We start from the raw sequence: 11,674 nt of genomic DNA, 5'->3' as shown, positions 1-11,674 counted from the left end.
TCTTAAAGCCAGAAATGGCCCTTTTTATAGCTTCACTTTTCTTTTTTAAACGTGGACTGATGTTTAGTTTGATCACGTCTTTGTACACTTGACGTACGACACACGGCACTTTCACAGCATAATGCACACAGCACAATACTTTAGTTGTACAAATCTATATCCATTCGTCCAAGAGTCTTCAAAAGAGCGAACATCAAGTTTTTTGTCTTGTATGAGACGTTTTAGGGCACTATATCTCTCTATTATAATAAAAAAATCCTGGGATGAGACATGACTTTTGCAGAGAGAAACTTTCACATCGCGCAAGACGAGACATTACGCAGAGAGATTTAACCGGGGCCGGAAATAAAACACAAAACCTTTTTTATCTTCTAGGGATCTTGAGAAAGCTACTCATGCTTTTATCTTTTCTCGCCTGGATTACTGCAACTCTCTGTATTCTGGGATTAGCAAATCCCTGATATACAGGTTACAGTTGGTCCAGAATGCTGCCGCTCGCTTTCTGGTTGGGGCAAGAAAGTCTGATTCTGCTGCTCCTCGCCTGTAGAACTCTTTACCTCATCACATAAAGGAGTTGTCTTCAACTAAACTGTTCAAAACGAGATTAAAGACTCATTTCTATTCACTTGCATTCCGTGACCTTCAGTAATACTGATGGTTTCCTCATTGTGATTATGTAACATTACTTCTATTTATTATTTACTAGCAAAATACCCGCACTTCGCAGCGGAGAAGTAGTGTGTTAAAGAAGTTATGAAAAAGAAAACATTTTAAAAATAACGTAACATGATTGTCAATATAATTGTTTTGTGACTGTTATGAGTGTTGCTGTCATCAAGAATTTGATTATCATTATTTTTCTCAATCAGGTTCGTATTTGGAGGACGTGTTGTGTTCAAGTTACATTCCGTGTTTGTCAACCATTGTAAAGATAACAGGTTACATTCATCGAAGCGTTCACTACCCAAATCGGTACTCGTGAATCTAAGATGTGTAACAGGCATTCCCGGTATTAAGATTGTGGATTTGCCTGCGAATATTTAGCGGCAGCATGTCTATGAACTTGTGGATTTTTCTGCGAGTATTTGGCGGCAGCGTCACAAAGTTGTTTCTGTCTAGCTGCATCAGAAAATGTAGCACAATGTCTGACACACCTCCTTTTTACTGTTTTCTCACAGCTTGGATTGCGGCTGTCACAATCGGTTTGAGTTTCATGGTTTGTTTCAATTACGTTAGTATTTGCAGGACTTGTGTTGAAGTGACATTTGGCATCTGTCAAGCGTTGTAAGCACACAACCAGTTTCATCGATAACCTCGCATCCAGCTTTTGAGAGTTGAAACATTCATAAACATCAAAGTGTCCACTACTCAAATCATCACGTATGAATCTAAGATGTTTAAGAGGCATTTTCCAAAGGTGTAAAATATTTGGTCATTTCGGTACACTTGAAAGCGACAACCAAACAATTCAGCAGCAGCCATCAACTCACATGTAGAAGCATAGGTGAAGGGCTTAAGCATTTCACTCTTCTAGTGCTCCTGTGTAGTATAATTATCTCCTGTACCGTCATCAGTCTACACCTTGAACCTGTCCCAGTCATTCAATACATAAGACACAATGTTCCTCCGGATATCAAGAGTGAGCCTGATATGGCCGTGCAATATGTAACACAGAGAATGGAAAAGGCAGGCGGTATCTCCAGGCATGGAAACCACTCGGTAAGTGACAGTTCTTTGATCGATGGTGATCACCTCGATAGACATCTCACCACCCAAAATCACTACTCGTGAATCTAAGTTGTTTAACAGGCATTACCGGTATTAACTTGTGGATTTGCCTGCGAATATTTAGCGACAGTGTCTCTATGAAGTTGTGGATTTTTCTGCGAGTATTTAGCGACAGCGTGTCTATTAACTTGTGGATTTTTCTGCGAGTATTTGGCGGCAGCGTCACAAAGTTGTGTTCGTCTAGCTGCATCAGAAAATGTAGCACAACGTCTGACACGCCTCCTTTTTACTGTTTTCTCACAGCTTTGATTGCTGCTGATGGACGGCCTTATATGGGCAGGCAGTCAATTACGTGGAAGGCGTGGGGATGGGGGACACAATATAGGCAGGCAGCCAACTACATGGGAGGCGTGGTGATGGGAGACACAACTCCGCCTCACACGGCGACCGAGCTGCAGGCTATGGACGTATATATGTATGTAAGTAGGTTCCAGTTATGACCATTACCCGTAGAATTTCTAAATGAAACCTGCTTAACTTTTGTAAGTAAGCTGTGAGGAATAAGCCTGCCAAATTTCAGCCTTCTACCTACACGGGAATTTGGAGAATTAGTGATGGGTGAGTCAGTCAGTCAGTCAGTGAGGGCTTTGCCTTTTATTAGTATAGATGTTATTTATGTTCATTTATTTTATTCCTATTTATGTTATTCATGTTAATTATATGTTTTTCTTTTATTCTTTATTGTAAAGCACTTTGGCCACAGCATTCCAATGTTGTTTTAAATGTGCTATATAAATAAAGTTGATGTTGACAAAGAGTAGATGACAAAGTAGAACGTTGTAAAGAATTCAAAAATGTTGGCGCGATACACATACAGAGCAGGTTAGAGATAATGTAATTAGGAAAATTCAAAAGTCTCGTTCAGGAGTGAATCGAGCTCCATGTGTAGTCGGAGGGGACAGTTCCGTCTCTCAATTGAAAGAATAGAAAATCTTCCTCTTCATAGGGGCGCGCCTCAGGGTGCGGCACCCCCAACAGGAGCAGAGGATGTCTGGGGGAGAAGAGAGGCAAAGCAGTGAAATAAAAGGACAGCTACTGTACCAGCTTTTAAACATTTGAAGCACCGCATGAAATGCAGATCACGCGGCACGGCAACAATAGCAGCAGCTGATCGAGCAAAGAGGAGGTAAAAAAACCTGTATTTGTTTTCCATTGTAGCACCGTTTAAGTGGGGGTTTCGGAGGAGTGACCGCGTCTACTTGGAGTGCGTTCAGCCCCGCTCTTCACAACGCGAGCAGCAGAGATGTAAAGTGGCTGGCATGTAGCACAGGCCCCAGTAGGAGGGAATTGGCGAGCAAAGCAAGGGGCGAAGTTATGTAAGTATTATTATTAAGTTACTAGTTACTTAATAGTAACAAAGGTTTAACGTACCACACCCTGCACTGAACATATAGTTTCCATTTACTTGTGAGTCGCATACGCAACACGTAAGTAAGGGCCAGTGACGTAGATAGGGGTGTGCGGAGGGGGTGGTCCACCCCGGGTGGCACATTTTTGGGGACGGCATTATTGGCCAAAAGGCTCAGTACAATGCATGTGTAAGCAGCATGAATGAAAAAAAGTAACATTTTCTGATTTTTATCCACAAATGCTTCAAAAATAATTTTCAGACTGTCCTTCTGTGATGGCATCAGACACAGCACTTGAAATTTATGAGGCAATAACAAAAATAAACAAACATTACACCAATAATAATTTGTAGGAAGATAAACTAATTTACAATTTATAATTTTGTTTCATTATCAATCCGAATGCGTTCTTCCTTTGTGCAAAAACATCCCCCCCTATCACTTGTACACTACACTGGCTCTGGTTTTTGCAGCGTAATTATATTAAACTAATAATTAGAAAACGGCTTATCAGTGCGTCTATAGTATATTCTTGTCTACTTGATGGTTATAAATAATTATATGTGAAAAATTATTGCCGTTTCTCTATATATGAATAAATCTATGCAAAATGTATCTTAATTTTTCTCTATATGTCATATTAACTTTCTATTTAAATAGGTTAACATATTCAGATATGTTGGAGGGCAGCAAATTGAAGCACCGCCCCTCCCCGAGCAGCACGAGCTCAAGCTATGCCTCTGGTGAGGGTGCAATAAGCGTGCGTTGTAATTAAAATATATATTTTTTTGTTATATTTCAATTTAATCAGAGTGCCATTGAAAATCGTTCAGCGTGTCAAGCCGTAGCTTGCTGACCCCTGTCCTACTACCATGAAAGTTAACGTGCTCTATTGAACATCCAGTGCCGTACATTTAGAGCGTCCTGAAGGCGAAGTAAAGCATCTTTAAGTTTAGAAACAACTGAAGTTTGACAAGAAAAGTTAATTTTAGAGAAGACATTGTTTCCAGTCTTTTGGCCTTTTATTCTACGCGTGTAACGACTCTTTTTCTTTATTCTTGTGTGGACTGTTAGCTTTGATTTTTCTTTAAATCTCTTCAAACAAACTTTTGGACTGAGAGATTTCTTTCGGCACCCGTTTGGCCCTTGCTTGATCCTGCCTTACACACCAGCAGCTACACCGAATTTCTTTTATTTTAAATCAACAAGAAAAGACTCTTTAATGCCAAAGAGAAAACAGTCCTCTGCAAAGTGGACTTAATAATTACAAATATAAAACCCAAACTAATTGATCACATAAGATTTTTTACAAATGCTGTATGCTTCTGACTTCTACTCTCCCATTTATATCACTAGGTTTGAACATTTTTTCATGTGATCATCCTCTTCTTTGTTTATGTACACGTTTCTGATTTTATTATTATTTTTAATTTAAAGGTTATTATTTTTGACCTGCAGCACATTAAAAAGCTTAGTGGAGCCAATTTTAATATCCTAAACTGCATTTACGTCCATTGCCCCTGCACAAAAAGAAACTTTAATAAGCTTATGACAGCCCACCCCATCCCTCCACTTCTCTCCCCAGAGACATTTATTCCACATCAATCCCAACAGTCATTCCCTGCTCCAATAGTCCTTGCATATTGAGAGTGTAAAAAATTTATTGTCTCATGAATTATTTTGATTCTTCTACATTTAGCCATTTTATATTAACATCCTGCAATCTAGAAACCACCAATACCATCGCACAACTTTCAAAGTGGAGCAAACCTCTGACATTGGCACCCTCCAGTATCTTGTAGCATGTTGCGTTTACTTTGGCCTTCAAAACAGCATGAGTTCCTCAGGCCTTGGATTCTCCATCATGCTGGATGCATTGCTCCTGAATGTTGTCATCGTGCAGAAATGATATGGGTGCCCCGCTGCTGCAAACTGGATGGCTGCATGGTTCCTTACCACCTTATCCCAAAGATGAGATCAGGTGACAAGGCCACCACAGAAATGAAAACTTGAAGTTCTGGTTTCTGGAAGCACTCGGAGATGATGACACGGTGCATTAGAATGCTAGAGATGTCCGTCTGTGTAGTCATGCCAGGGTGACTACATGATGTTAGGCAGCAGTGTTCACATATTCTCCAGTGGCCCTAATGTATGCCACCCCATCACACGGCCACCCCTGGCCTCTAATGTGGACATCAAAGAGATCCATGGACTTGTGTTACACGTGACAAATTCTGATCCTTCCCTAACTTGATGCAAAAAGTACTAGCATTTGTCCGACTGAGAAACATTTTTCCACCCCTCAACAGTCCAGCTTTGACACTTCTGTGCCCTCTTGCAGATGGCCCTTATTGTTTTTCTACGGGCATCAGCACCCCTAGGTGGTCTTTGGCTGTGGATCCCCATTTAAGACAAAGTCTGACATGTAGAATGTCCTTGGTGAACACTTGAAATAGGTGTGTGAAAAGTCCATGATTACAGCCATTTGGGAGAATACCAGAATCAACACATTTGGCGCTGACCATCATCAAACATTCAGAGTAACTAAGGTCACTTAGTTTTGCCCATTCTAATGCTCAAATGATACTGCCCAATTTATACTACAAAAAACTATAATATGATATAAAGTGAATTGCAAATAGTTGGATGCTGTCACTTTCTGCACACTTTATGTTTAAGATTTTATTTTAAATTGATAAATCTGCCATTTTCGTCCATCACCCTACCCTCAATAATCCATCATAACAAAAAGAGCTTTGTAAAATTATTCAAACTCATAAAATTAAATCTCTCAATCATAAAAGTATTCAAACTCTAAATGTGGTACTTTATAGAAGCCCCTTTGGCAACAATCTCAGTTTTGAGTCTTCTTGGGGTAAGCCTCTACAAGCTTTGCAACCCTGCATTTGGACTGTTTACAGCCAGTCTTCCTGGCAGAGCCTCTCAAGCTCCGTTAGATCTGATGGGAAGTGTTTGTAAACTGCCATCTTCAGGTCTTGCCAACAGATGTCCTATGACGTTTAAAGTCTGAGCTACTCGAGAACACCTAGACCAGGGGTGCCCACACTTTTTCGGCTTGCGAACTACTTTTAAAATGACCAGGTCAAAATGATCTACCTAAATGAAAAATTATATATATATATTGTAATGGACAGCCGGGTCCCATGCCCGATCAGGACGACCCTGCTGTATATGGTCTGGGGGAGAAGCCATGGACTTCTCAGTACCTCCCCCGGGACGCTTGGTGGCAGCCTCCCTGGTTGATGATGCCTCAGTTTCCCGCAGGGGTTTCATGGGAAATGGACTCTCCCCAACACTGTGGGGACCCAGGATGGCCGCCAGGGTTTGAGACAGATAATTAAGCCCAGCTAGTTTAATCATCAGGCCCACATGGGAGTGCAATTGGAAACAGGTGAACAAGCAACAGGAGCACTCCCGGGAGGGCCATAAAGGAGCCAGCAACCACCACTCTGGGCCAGAATCGGGAGGAAGAGGACGAGGTTGCCTGAGAGGAGGAATGGTGGTGCCAGCGGAAGGATTGCTGTGTGTAAAGTAACGTGGTTTGGGACTATGTTATACCTGTGGGGTTCACGGGGAAGACGTGCCCTACAGGGGAAGAGTGTTTGAACTGTTTAAGTGTTTGGGACTGTGTTGGGCCTGTGGGACACGGGGAAGACGTGCGCCCACGGGTGAAGAGAAAATAAAAAAGTTCTGTTTAATTTACACATGCCTCAGTGTGAATCTGTGCCGGGTTGGGCGCTTTATATAGCGCCTTATTCACTATATATATATATATATATATCCATCCATCCATTTTCTAACCCGCTGAATCCGAATACAGGGTCACGGGGGTTTTGCACATTCATTTCCCTCTCTCCCCCAATGTCGGTGCCATTCCAGACATTGTTTACTCCGTTACTCGTACAACAATTCAAGTCTAACACTCTTTCTAGCAAAGAGAGTCTACCTATAATATAATGCTGAGTTTTATCGACGTTTACAGCTTTTTTCGTTTTCTGCCCCTGAATGTTGACTTTAGTCGACATCTGCCCTCAACCCCTTGTGTTGACAAAAGTCAACATTTGCCCTTAAAGAGTTAAATTACAGGTGGTGCAAATCTCCACTGCTCAACCAGTGGTTCTCCTTTAAGCATTGATAGCCATGAAGCATCAACACCTTGTTGACATGCAAGTTGTCCCAGTGAAGGTTCTAGTGATGTGTCGTTCGCGAACGAGCCAGCAACGTGAGATGAGGTTCGTGGCTGGTGAGGCACGGAGTCCTTCAGAGTCAGAGTCAAATATATGAACCCAAAAGAATCGCTTATTGACTATTCAGTTGGCAGCGTGCACATTGACTATTGGTTATGTTTCATATGCCCAGAGGGGACTGGGCGGTCTCTTGGTCTGGAACCCCTACAGATTTTATTTTTTTCTCCAGCCTTTGGAGTTTTTTTTTTTTGTTTTTTCCACCCTGGCCATCGGACCTTACTCTTATTCTATGTTAATTAATGTTGACTTATGTTTATCTTTTATTGTGTCTTCTATTTCTCTATTCATTTTGTAAAGCACTTTGAGCTACATTTTTTTGTATGAATATGTGCTATATAAATAAATGTTGATTGATATCTCATCAGTATTCGTTACAAACACACAGGTAAGGCACATATTTAGCTAAGAAAGAATGTTACATTTATAGCGGCAACAGAGCGAGCGGAGAGAGCGCATTTGCGCTGCACCCTTCATGTGTTCTCTATTTGCCGTTGCAATTCACTACAAATGGAAGTATTGGGCGGAGTACAAAACAAACTAATTTCAATTATGACTTCAATTGAAATATTTAGTTCTTTTTAAAAGCTTTTAATTCTGATAATTTAATCAATTTTAATACAGACTGTTCAACAAAAGGGTAACAAGAAAAACAAAAGAGTATTTTTAAGGTCAAAATTTAATTTTAAATATTGGATTGTTTTTTTCTTAGTCAGATCCTATTTTTTGTATAAAATTAAATACCACTTATGGTCTTACCTTTATTTGTAAATGAAGTCCATGCGCTTATCCTTCTCCATGAAAATCTCCATCACTTTCTTGTATCAGTCCTCCTTATTTTCCTTTAGTTAATAATCTTTTTCTTAATCTTCATTTTTGGCAGTCAGTCGGAACAAAAAATAAAAATAAACGGACCGCTGCAGTGCACTTGCAGATTTACAAATATATGAACCCAAAAGAATCGCTGATATCGCTAACTTATTGGCACCTCTGAGTAAAAGAACAGCAGCAACAAGAACCTGTTTGACTCACATGCACCCCCTTCAGGGCGGCACAGTACTGTCTGCCTCACCTTATGCCTTTTCACTGCGGTTTTATGTCCAATCAGCAAGACTTGATATGCCACACACATTCATTAAAGATATTGGTCAGACTGTGGAAAGTCAGCGTGTACAATAAACATGTCTGCAAACATTACATTGATGACATAGAGAGAGACAGCAACAGGTACGCGCCAATTGCACGCATCAACCCCGTGTGTGAGGGAGAGCGCACTCCGAGGTGAGGTGAGGCTCGTCACTGCCGCACCTCGAGTTTCTGCCCTGTATTTGAACAGGAAATGCGCAAATTCAGCGATATTGACAATTACAGGGGAAACCTTAAATTCCTATATATTTTTTTATCACAATAAATATGTTATGAATTCGTCAAAACACTTCTGTTTTCTTTTGTCATGCCATCCTTCCGTCCGTTTAGTACACAAGTACCCAAAATTATTTCAATCATACAGAAAACAAATTTATAGCACAGACCAGTGGACAATTTTATTTTTTGTTATCATTATTAGTTTTACTTTTCATGCCTCACCTGACCGCACGTCCCTAATAAGAGCCAACTCCCGTCGAGGAGAGCTGAATCTTCAGTTCCTGCTCAGCTGTGGAGAGTAGCCACGCAGGCAGGGATGGGACTTTATCTTCAGTCTACACACGCCTGATTAAAGTAATGGTACAAAGACTGCATTGTCGCAACATCGGTTCCCTCACAGAGAATCTTCTCATAAACAGGACAAATAATCACGGAGAGGAGAAATCGTATCAGCCCATCCAAGTAGAGGCATCTGGTATTTTTGAAAGTAACCTGCACTAAAGACTTTTATCTAAAGTGTCATAATATTAAGACTTTGGCCTTTATGTATTTGATTTGTTTGCTGTGGTTCTGTGTTCAGTTGTTCATTTAAAGTTATTAAAAGGTTAAACAGTAGTAACTGTGTTTTTTTTTTTTTGTAACGAAAAAATGCATAAAAATAAGGCTTTTATGAAAACACTGAATAAAAAATTGCTTTCCAACACACAACCCATTCATAACTGCTAAATTAGGCTAAAATAAAAGGCTGCGAGTGATACTAAATGAAGAGCCATTTGGGAGTCGTAAAAAACGTTTTTTCTGAGGGAGCCGAGCCCAAAGAGCCGGACGTCCCATCACTAGGAGGATCAGGAGCCGCAGATGTAGGTTGCAATAAAAGCTGTGCCGCAGTTCAAAAGTGTTACATGGCCACATGGGGAAAAAAAGTGTGCAGCCACGCAGATTACAGGGAACAGAGAAATCTGGGCTGGAGTTTCTGCTTCTTCCCCTTCCTCTTTAATTTGTCAAGTATTTTCCTTTTACTACAGAAGTTTCAGGGATTCTTTCCTAGTTCATTTTCTAGTTCTGTTACAGTGAATTGTAGCTATATACACTACTGTTCAAAAGTTGGGCAGCATGGTGGCACAGTGGGTAGTGCTGCTGCCTCACAGTTAGTAACCTGGGTTTGCTTCCCAGGTCCTCCATCTGTGGAGTTTGCATGTTCTCCCCGTGTCTGTGTGGGTTTCCTCCCACAGTCCAAAGACAAGCAGGTTAGGTGCATTGGTGATCCTAAATTGTCCCTAGTGTGTTTCCCTGTGGTGGGCTGGCGCCCTGCCCAGGATTTATTCCCTGCCTTGTGCCCTGTGTTGGCTGGGATTGGCTTCAGCAGACCCCCGTGACCCTGTAGTTAGGATGTAGCAGGCTGTATAATGGATGGATGGATGGATGTTGAAAAGTTTGGGGGTCACCCGGACATTTTCATGTTTTAGACAGAAATTGATATCTTTTTTGTGAAAATACCATTAAATTGCTGTTGTGTATAATGGCTATTGTTGCTTGAAATGACTGATTTGTAATTTATTATGCACATATGGCTGCAAAGCCCCATTTCCAGCAGCCATTCCTTCAGTGCCCTGTTGATTAACTACTTTAGCTCATCCTTAATTAGTCATTTTAAGTGCTAATTGGTTATTAGACAAACTTGGTAATTGTATTAGCCCCGCTGAAATCTGCTATTCTCTGCCCTTGTGTTACAAGGTCCTGACATTCCAAAAGTTCTGTTCCGAGATCTCAAATGTCCACAATGAAACAGCTTTCTGAAGAAATGTGTCAGTCTGTTATTTTTTTTTCTCTCTCTTCTCAGAATGAAGGTGATTCTGTATGTCAGATTGCCAAGAAACTAAAGAAGTCATACAAAGGTTTCTGTTAGTGTTTTGAGAAGAGGACATTAGGACAGAAAACACAGGGGAAGTCGCAGATAAGCAAATGCATACGAGGAGGAGGACATCCCAGCTTGTAGTGTGAGAAACAAACCCCTTACTGGTGGTCGTCAGTTGGCTTCTGCTTTAAATACACGCGAAATACCACGCAGTGCGGTCTGCGTCAGGAAAAAGACGAGTTTGTGATGCTGGCCTTAGAGGGAGAGTTTCAAAGAAAAGGCCATCTGTGAAACTGGCAAATAAAAAGAAAAGGTCAGAATGGGAAAAAGAACACAGACATTGGACAGAAGATGGCTGGAAAGGTTTGTTACGCTCAGCATCCCAGAATCATATTTTCTCTTGTTACAGATGACACTCCTATTGGGCACATATTTAAAGAATAATAATAACACATTTATATAAGGCACCTTTCTAAGCACTCAAGGACACCAGACAATATAAAACACTTTATAAACAAAACTTAAAACAGAAAATAGAGAAAATATGAAAATTAAAACCAAACAAAGCCACTGCAATCATAAAGAAAAAGCCATTTTAAACAGATGAGTTGTAAGTTTACATTTGAATGTTGAAAATGATTCAATATTTCTAAGCTCAGTAGTGAGTTCCAGAGCTTGGGAGCAGAACGGCTGAATGCTGGTTAGACGGGTGAGAGGGACGGTCAGATGGATGGAGGAAGAGGATCTAAGGTTACGAGAGGGAATGGCAACATGAAGAAGGCCAGAGAGATATATAGAGGGGCGAGGTTATGAATGATCTTAAATGTTAACAGCAGAATTTTAAAATCAAACTGAAACTTAATCAGGAGCCGATGAAGCTGCTGCAAGACCGGAGTAATATGGTGAATAGATGAGGTTCGAGTAATGATGCGAGCAGCAGAATTCTGGACTAGCGTAAGCTTATGGAGAGATTTATTAGAGAGACCAAAGAGGAGTGAATTGCAATAGTCCAGAGACGAGAAGTAACAAGATTGTGAACAAGAATGGCAGTG

The sequence above is a fragment of the Polypterus senegalus genome, chromosome 6, assembly GCF_016835505.1.
Source record: "Polypterus senegalus isolate Bchr_013 chromosome 6, ASM1683550v1, whole genome shotgun sequence".
Lineage (NCBI taxonomy): Eukaryota > Metazoa > Chordata > Cladistia > Polypteriformes > Polypteridae > Polypterus > Polypterus senegalus.
Note: the sequence above shows the minus strand (reverse complement) of the source record.